The sequence below is a fragment of the Physeter macrocephalus genome, chromosome 3, assembly GCF_002837175.3.
Source record: "Physeter macrocephalus isolate SW-GA chromosome 3, ASM283717v5, whole genome shotgun sequence".
Taxonomy (NCBI): Eukaryota; Metazoa; Chordata; class Mammalia; order Artiodactyla; family Physeteridae; genus Physeter; species Physeter macrocephalus.
The window spans coordinates 9852838-9862558 of record NC_041216.1 but is presented as its reverse complement, the minus strand read 5'-3'; the positions used below and the strand labels follow the sequence as shown (position 1 = coordinate 9862558).

At 49.5% G+C, this 9721-nt stretch overlaps 1 long non-coding RNA gene across 1 annotated transcript; it reads right to left on the bottom strand.

The window, feature by feature from the left end:
- Nucleotides 1-32: 32 nt before the first annotated feature.
- On the bottom strand, nucleotides 33-7923 carry LOC114485366 (uncharacterized). Its single transcript, XR_003678833.2, has 6 exons — nucleotides 7633-7923; nucleotides 7256-7379; nucleotides 4974-5122; nucleotides 1434-1515; nucleotides 883-1022; nucleotides 33-98 (listed from the first exon to the last, which is right to left on the bottom strand). It is a non-coding gene; the product is annotated as an uncharacterized lncRNA (long non-coding RNA).
- Nucleotides 7924-9721: the final 1798 nt, after the last annotated feature.

Sequence of the window (9721 nt, the reverse complement as noted above, 5' to 3'; positions counted from 1 at the left end):
ACATGTCGCGGAGCGGCTGGGCCCGTGAGCCATGGCCGCTGAGCCTGCGCGTCCGGAGCCTGTGCTCCGCAACGGGAGAGGCCGCAGCAGAGGGAGGCCTGCATACCACAAAAACAAAAACAAAAAAAAAACAAAACAAAAAAAAGTATCTCCTTGAGATTTCTGGCAACAACAAGATAGATCAACAAGCAGACTCTAGGTTGGACAAAGAGAACAGTCACTGGGGTCTGGGGAAAAAGTACTGCAGAAAAATAGAATCAAGGGAGTAAGAACTGGAAGAAACTCTCTTCCCTGAATTAGGTTTTCTTGTCAAAGTGTATGGTATACTACTCTCCCCTTCATCTGGTCATTCATTCAGCAAATATGTATTAAGTGCCTTCTCTGTGCCAGGCACTATGCCAGGCACTGGGGATGTAAAAGTGTGCACAAAAGTCTCTGCCTTCATGGCATTCCTATCTTCACTGCAGGAAGAGAAACAATGAGATTTTTGGCTTCTGGTTTTTACTCTCTCCAACATTGCTTCTGTCTTAATCTTTGACAATTTCAATATACACAGAGATGATCCTTCCAACATTGTTCTCTCAGTTTCTTGCTTCAGAGATCTTGTCCTCTCTCTACCTCAGGCACTCACTCCATGGTCATACCCTAGACCTTATCATGAATCTGATGCTCTAAACAATACCTCATGTCTTTCCAATTAGTCTCCCTCCTGTTCTGACCCCATCAATCTTTCCATGCCAGGAAGTGAAATCTATTAATCCTACATTTTGCATTATCTCTCCCTGTTAATGTCCTCTGCTCCAGTTATATCAGTCAGGATAGGCTAGGTGCTGCCGCAGTAACAAATACTCCCAATATTTCAGGCTTATATTTAAGGCTTACATTTTAAGCTTTAATACAACGAAGAAAGATTTATTTCTTGCTCGCACAACTTGAACATCGTGGGTCAACAGAAGGCTCTGCTTTTCATAATCAGAAACCCAGGGTGATGGAAAAGCCACCATCTCAAATAATGTTGGTCACTATGGGAGAAGGAAAAGAGAACTCTGGAGGGTCATGTTGGCAATTAACTGCCCCACCTAGAATCTGTAATTTGATTGGCCAGAACCAGTCACATGGCCATACCTAGCCTCAAGTGGACCGGAAAGTGCATTTCTACCCAAAGTCCAGAAGCAAGGGGTGGGGTTGGAGAACTGGGATATTTGTGAATAGCACTTAGAGTTTCCCATGCCAGCTGAAATTCCATGATTAATCTTTATCATCACTCCCTTGCATTCACCCTCTACTTCCTTGCCTCTTTTTCATTTGTTGTACGTGTACTCTCTTAGCAAAACCACAACTCTGGTTAAATACAACTTTCCACCTTCGCCCATGCAGCTGAAAGCTCCTCTTAGAGTTGCCAACAACTTCTCAGGACAGGACCTCCAGCTTACCCTAGATTGAGCGAATATTCCTGTCTTTCATACTTCAGGATTGGAGGTGAGGTGTGGGCAGGAGCATTCAGAGAAGACTTCACTGAGGGAGGAAAGAAACATTTGTGAATTGATCTACTGTGGACCACTGTGTATGCATAACTACACTGGACTATGCCTTAAAGATTGGGGAGGATTTGCCTCTTTGGTCGCCAGAGAGGAAAGGGGGAAGATATGTGGGATGGAGTGATGGGGAGGAGATACACAAAGATGTGCAGGTGGGAAGTAGATTTCGTGTGTAGGGGCAGCAATGATGATGAGGCATGTTGCTCCTGCCTCCTAAGCCTCTCGTGAGTTCAACTGTATCTTAATATTCCTGCTGCTGCTGCCAAAGTCTACCATCATAATCTTTACCTCTCCTCTCTCTTCAACTCCTCCTAGCCGATCTCCCTAACTCTAGCCTCAATTCCTGTCCAGTCCATTCTTTAAATGTAAGTTAGAGTGATCTTCCTAAAATTATCTATCTATCTATCTATCTATCTATCTATCTATCTATCTATCTATCTATCTATCTATCTATCTATTCCTGGCTTGAATCTCTTCAGGGGATGCCCACTGCTTTCAGAATGAAGCCAGGACTTCTTAGCACATCCTTTGCTGCCTTGAAGGTCCTAATCTGTGCTGTCCATTATGTTAGCCACCAGCCTCATGTGGCTATGGAGCACTCAGAATGTGGCTAGTCTGATTTGAGATGTGCCATAAATGTAAAATACACCCCAGATTTCAAAGACATAGTTCAAAGAGAAGAATGTAAAACATCTCATTAGCAATTTTTAAATATTGACTACATACTGAAATGATAATATTTGCCTATATTAGGTGAAATAAAATATTATTAAAATTAATTTCACTAATTTCTTTTTACTTTTTAAAATGTAGCTACTAGAAAATGTAAAAGTACATATGTGGCTCATATTATACATATAGTGGACCATGCTGACTGTATACTCCAACAGTTTCATCTCTCTGCACTATGTTAATTTTAGTTAAAGTTTTTTCATTAAAATGAACAGAAACTGACTTTGAAAGAAATGAAAATTAAAAGTTTGGGGAATTGATTGCAAGGGGCTTCAGAATCAAAGGGATTATTGATGAATGGGTCTGGAAAGGAGCAGGGCAGCTCTAAGGGCCTCAGCAGCAGAGGTTCACAGACATTGATGTAACTCAGCTCCATTTCTCAGTCTCACATGCCACATTTCGAATTCCTAGGAAGAGGGAATCTGATTAGATCAATTTAAATCAGGTGTGTCTACTCCTGGATCAATCCACTGTGGCTGAGGAAAGAAGGACTCATTGTGAGCTGCCTACTGCACAGTTCCCACCCTCAACCCTCCAGCTACTATGTTCCTAAAAGGCAGTATAAGCACTCTAACCTCTAGGAGTCAGCAAGCTTTTTCTGTCAAGGGCCAGATAGTAAATGCTTTATGCTTTGTGAGCTATAGCGTCTCCTTTTTTTTTTTTTTTTTTTTTTTTGTGGTACGCGGGCCTCTCACTGTTGTGGCCTCTCCCGTTGCAGAGCACAGGCTCCGGATGTGCAGGCTCAGCGGCCATGGCTCACGGGCCCAGCCGCTCCGCGGCATGTGGGATCTTCCCGGACCGGGGCACGAACCCGTGTCCCCTGCATCGGCAGGTGGACTCTCAACCACTGCGCCACCAGGGAAGCCCCATAGCGTCTCTTGGACAACTATTCCACTCTGCTGTGTAGAGCGAAAGCAGTCAGAGACAATATATAAGTGAATAGACATGACTATATCTCAATAAAACTTTATTTATAAAGCTAGAAAGTGGTCCATAGTTTGCCAACACCTTACCTTGTACTTTCTGTTCCCTCTGCCGGTACTATCCTTTCCCACCTTCCTTCCAGCAAGCTCCTAGTCATCCTTCAGTTCTCGGTTTAGATGCCACTTCTTGGAAACTTTCCTTAACCCTCCTCCCCTGGCTAGTTAGTGGTCTCTTCTTTATGCTCCCCCAGACTCCTGTACCCCATCCAAGCGCTTCTCATACTCTGTCATTGTTCTGTTACAGCCACTATATTACTAGTCTGGGTCTCATTTGTTGTTATAAACCCAGCACCTGGCATGCCCGGCACATGGTACACACCTGAGTATCACTGGATGAATGGAAGAAGCCGTGAAACTGTGGCTGGCAGACAGAGCAGATATCCTGAGATCTTAGGGCAGTGGTGAGAATTCTGGGCTTTTGTATTAGCTGCATGAAACCCATTTCCTCACTTTGTTGCTCCTCTGAATCCCAGGGCTCAGGCGGTAGACAAGGAGAGAGGAGGCTCCAGGCCGGGCAGGGGTCCAGGGATCTGGCAATTTCCATGCCATCCAAGCCTTGCCCATCAGGGGCCTTAGGGCTGTGTTCCCCCTAAGAACCACGTAATAAGCTGAAACACCATGACCTCAGGAAAGCACTGGTGATGTGAGTGTTTAAAAATATGAGAAGTGGGGGCTTCCCTGGTGGCGCAGTGGTTGAGAACCTGCCTGCCAATGCAGGGGACACGGGTTCGAACCCTGGTCTGGGAAGATCCCACATGCCGCAGAGCAACTAGGCCCGTGAGCCACAACTACTGAGCCTGCGCGTCTGGGGCCTGTGCTCCGCGACAAGAGAGGCCGCGATAGTGAGAGGCCCGCACACTGCGATGAAGAGTGGCCCCCACTTGCCACAACTAGAGAAAGCCCTTGCACAGGAACTAAGACCCAACACAGAAATAAATAAATAAATAAATAAATAAATATTAAAAGTCTCATCTTACAATACAAAGGAACTTATTTACAAAACAGGAACAGATTCACAGACCTAAAAACAAACTTATGGGGCTTCCCTGGTGGCGCAGTGGTTGAGAGTCCGCCTGCCGATGCAGGCGACGCGCGTTCGTGCCCTAGTCCGGGAAGATCCCACATGCCGCGGAGCGGCTGGAGCCGTGAGCCACGGCCGCTGAGCCTGCGCGTCCGGAGCCTGTGCTCCGCAACGGGAGAGACCACAACAGTGAGAGGCCCGCATACCGCAAACAAACAAACAAAAATGAGAAGTGGAAAGTTCTAAGGACTGCAAGCCTTGGATAATATGCTAAGCCACACCCCAATTGGGGTGAAACCAGGAGTGCTCTCATCCAGTGCCTGGAGGAGGACTTCCTGCTCCTTGGTCAGGTTCCCTGTGGAGGCCCCACGAGGCAAGGGGCATCGCAGGGAATTAGGGGGGCAGCGTGTGGCCAAGGGTAGCCTTGGTCTCATAGTTACCGAAGGCCACGGTTACAGGGGCTGCAGAATGGGCTTCCTTGACCTGAGAGGTTAATGAGTAATTTCCAGCAGAACCTGGACAAGGGCACAGGAGACTATGAGGTCCCACACGTGGTTGTGGCCTCTGTGAGGCTTCATCCAGCTCAGCACATCATTCCTTGTTGCCTCAAGAGAGTAAGGAGAGTTTCTTCTCTTAAGGAAGGCAAAGAATAAAGCTGAAATAGAACCTCCCTGTCGTTATGGTCCTTGAGTGACTTACCTGGGCCCCTCGTGTGGATGGCAGGCTGGGGCGGGTGACCCGAGACCACCGACGGCAGGTCTTCCATAAGATGCAGCTTATGACCAGCAGAGTGGACGAGGAGAGCAGGGTCGGGACGATGATCACTGCAGCCTGCAAGCCACCCACGTCTGACCGAAGGGATGGAGGCATCAGGGCAGTGGTAGTAGACTGCTCCCCAGGGGCAGGCTGTGCCCCTGCCCTCAGTAGCTGTGACCCACAAAATACTGGGCTCCCAGGTCTGGAGGAGGCATGGTACAGAGCAAGAACAGGCTTGGAGGGCTTCCCTGGTGGCGCAGTGGTTGGGAGTCCGCCTGCCGATGCAGGGGACACGGGTTCGTGTCCCGGTCCGGGAAGATCCCATATGCCGCGGAGCGGCTGGGCCCGTGAGCCATGGCCGCTGAGCCTGCGCGTCCGGAGCCTGTGCTCCGCAACAGGAGAGGCCACAACAGTGAGAGGCCCGCGTACCAAAAAAAAAAAAAAGAACAGGCTTGGAGGCAAAGATTGAGTGACCTTAGACAAGTAGCCAAAAGTACTTTTCCCCCAGTGTTTGGCACTTGTTGCTTGGTACATGTTTGTGGACTAAAAGGAAGAGAAGTGATGCTAATAACACCAGGTGCTTTATATACCTTGACTTATACAGGTTGGCAAGATGCTATTCCCATTTACCAGATGGAGAAGTTGAGATGCAGGGGCTGCCCCTTTGCCTCATATTCAACCCTTAACCACATGACCTCATTTCCGGACTCCTATCCCCAGCACATGCTGTTCCCTCTTCCTGGAACACTTTCCCCAGCTGTTACTCATGCTGCAGGTTTCAGCTTCTGTGGTACCTCCTGCAGCAGGCCCCTCTTCTCTGAGTTCCTGCACCTCCCCTATTGTTCTAGCCCAGCCCTCTGCACGTGTGCTGTGACTGCCTGGTCACTGCTGGCTCTTTGCTGGAGACCTGAGATGCACCTGTCCTTGCTCATCTCAGTGCTAGCACATCGTAGGCACTCAGCAGGGATTTGTTAGGTAAGTGATTGAATGGGAGAGTGAGGGAGTGGAGAGGACAGTGTGGGACTCTCTAGGAGGAGAGCGGGGATGGGGCTCCTCTGGCCCAGCCCTCCCCCACCCACAGGTAATGCTACCTTTTCTCCTTCGGGACCTGCCCAAAGTCAACACTTCCCTGGACGGAGCTGGGGGAGGGTGGACCCAGGCTGGGCTGAACAAACACGGCCTTCCCCACCTGACTGCCCCACCCCCAATCAGTTCTGGGCATTTGACTCCAGTCCAAGGACTGTTTCTGGTTCACCAGCTTCCCTCTGTGAATACTGGTCAGTGCTATGTAGGAGGTGAGGGTGGGCTGGGAGGCACAAAGCCTGGATTCACCCAGCTCTGCCATGAACATGCTGTGTGACCTTGAGGAATTCACCTCCCCTCTCTGGCCTCAGTTTCCTCAACTGTAGCTAGGGAAGAATGATCCCTGCACACATCACAGTGGTATGGGTATGGGAGGATAATAACGAGTATGGGTTTGGAAGTCACACAGCCCTGGGTTCAAATCTGAGGTTTACCACTTAATTGGAAAATCATCTTAACTCTCTGGACTTAGTGTTCTCATCTGTAAAATGGGAATAAAATAATGGTACCTCCTCTCAGACTCATTGTAAGGATTAAACGAGATGACAGCTAATAATATTCATTCTGTTAATGATCCCTCAAGGCCTGGCATACAATTAGATTTAACAAATCATAAGGTGTTCAGGGGCTTGGAGAGAAAAGAGAGCATTTGGAAACATGGGTTCGAATTGGGTTACAGAATTTCAGAGCTGGGAATGTGCCTTAGGAACCTTGTGGTATGTCAGTGAGGAGACTGAGACCCACCCCTAAACTTCCCCCAGAGTGGAGGAGTCTTGTCCGAGATCACACTTAATTCCACACTATTTGGCTGGTAAATTCCTGGGGCAGAGCATGGGCTTGGGTTGGGAAATTGGGTATTTGCTTTGGAAAACTTTCAAGTGGCTCAGCTCCTTCCCCCATCCTCCCCCCACCTCCATCTGCCCCTGTTCCTCCCCCAATCTGGTCAGTATGAGGGAAAGCTGGCTGAAGAGCTGGCTGAAGTGCAACGACAAGTGGCACTCCTCCCCTCACCCCCCACTTGATTCCAGAGGCCCTTCTCCACCTCAAGGTCAGGATCACCCAAGTCCCCTACCCCCCAGGATTGGAGGATCCCAGGGTCCAGGAAAGCAGCCGAGGAAAGGGCAAGGCAGGTATCTACTTACTGCACCGGTGGGCAGCAGTGGAGAAGTTACAGGGGGGCTCTGAGCCCATCAGTGAGGTGTTGGGGCCTTCGCTCAGGAGGGGTGGAGGCAGCAGGTGCTCAAGGCCTTCCTGGGCCTTCCCTTCCTGAAAGTAGGGGCAGGCCAAGGTTACACCCTGGAGCAACAAGTTCTGGCCCACTGTTGTAGCAGGCTCCCTACTGAGAATGGGGCTTAGGAAGAGCAGGCTTCTAGGGGGGCCCTCAAGGTCAAACAACCTTACTGTATTAAACTGATGCTGTAGAAGACTATTTAACAGCATGGAAAAAAAATTAAGTGGAGAAAAAAATAGGCTCTGGAACAATTGGAGAGTGTGTTTGATTTTGGTAAATAATACTCACATGGAAAAAAAAACTGTAGACCGGGCTTCCCTGGTGGCGCAGTGGTTGAGAGTCCGCCTGCCGATGCAGGGGACACGGGTTCGTGCCCCGGTCTGGGAAGATCCCACATGCCGCGGAGCGGCTGGGCCCGTGAGCCGTGGCCGCTGAGCCTGTGCTCCTCAACGGGAGAGGCCACAACAGTGAGAGGCCCGCGTACCGCAAAAAAAACAAAACAAAACTGTAGACCTTATCACCCAAACGCTAGCAGTGGTTATCTCTGAACAGTGGTTGATGGATAATATTTACTCTGTGTGTCTTGACTGTATTTTCCAAATTTTCTATGATGAACATGTTATAAGAAAAAAATATTACTTAGGAAAGCAACACATTTAAAATGAGCAAGACTTTTGACCAACAAATTCTATTTGTAGGAATTTACAGAGCTCATAGGATATAAAGAGTGAACATATTTTTGTAAAAGAAAATTCTATTTTTGTTTATGCATAAGGAAGAATGCCTGGAAGGACCTGCACCAAACTGTTAACAGCTGTTGACTCCTGGGAGTGGGATGAGGGGACTTTCTGTTTTATGGTCTTACGTCTATTTGAATTTTTTGCAATAAGCAGAAGTTATTTTATAATTGAAAAAAAAAAGACAAACAATCAAACAATGTCCCTAGTCTTTGCTGGCTCTTCCTGGTTCTCTCTGTGCACAATCTGGCTGGGGGTGGTCAGTGTGCTTCCCTGGAGGCGCAGTGGTTAAGAATCCACCTTCCAATGCAGGGGGCACGGGTTCAAGCCCTGGTCCAGGAAGATCCCACATGCCGCGGAGCAACTAAGCCCGTGTGCCACAACTACTGAGCCTGCGCTCTAGAGCCCGTGAGCCACAACTACTGAGCCCGCATGCCACAACTACTGAAGCCCGCTCCTAGAGCCCATGCTCCACAAGAGAAGACACCACAATGAGAAGCGCGCGCGCCACAACGAAGAGCAGCCCCCGTTCGCCACAACTAGAGAAAGCCTGCACACAGCAACAAAGACCCAACGCAGCCATAAATAAATAAATAAATAAATAAATAAATTTATTTTTATATATTTTAAAAAGATGTTTCTATTATAAGTGTGCATGGGTCAGGGAGGGAGGCATTGCAAACCATAAGTCAGTTACCCCGAGGAACACAGGAGGGTAAGTTTTGTTGGAGGAACGAAAGGGATGGAGGAATGCATTCCAGAAGTGTGACAGAGGGAGGCCCTTAAAGAAGAAGGGGGGGCGGTGAAGGGGGTGGGCATTGCTGGACAAACTCCATGAGGCTGTCTCAAGCTTGAACCTTAGAACCGGGGGTTGCCCCATAGCCCAGGGCCACCCATCTCTCTTGTTGAACCAACGAGGGGTGGACACCCATAAGGTGGCGATGCCAGGAGCTGTCCAGGGTCACTGGTGAGTCAGGCACCAAGTCAGGGACCACTCCAGATTTAGCAGGTTTGCCCAGATCTCAACCCTCAGTCTGCATCTGTGGGACGCACACACCTCCAGCTGGTCTCTGCTTTTTCTGGGACCTCCTGGGGCCCTTATCTGCTTCTCCCTTCTCCCAGTGGCAGAGGACAGCTGCTGGGCCCCAGGGCCCCATTCCTGGCTTGTAGATCTGGCAGCTTAGACATGGAGGGGCTTTGCCTGGGTTGTGCAGTGGGCAGAGGAAGCAGTCCCAGGGGCTCAGCCTACAGGGAATGAAGGAAAGCCCCTTCTCTGGGAAGAAAAATTCCAAATCCCCAACCACCTGGGGTAGCAGGGCTGACACTAGTGCCATGGAATCAGGGGATGCCGTCGGGTCAGTGCCCTCACTTACCTGCGACTCCCCGTGGCTCCAGTAGCTGCCCAGGTGGCTTTGTCCCTGCTGTGGCTAGTTCTGGCTCTGGCTCTGCTGCCAGAAAGGGAGGTACCAGGTGTGGGTAGGCACCGACTGACTCTGCCCTGGAGGAGGGGCTACGGAGGCCCAGGCCGATTCTCCATTCTCTTCGGGGAGGAAGATGGAGAAAGGTACCGGCTGTTGGTGCCTGGAGCTGCAGGGACACAAGCCACTCCCCTTCTCCTTGTGCTCTGATGCCAGGTCCCC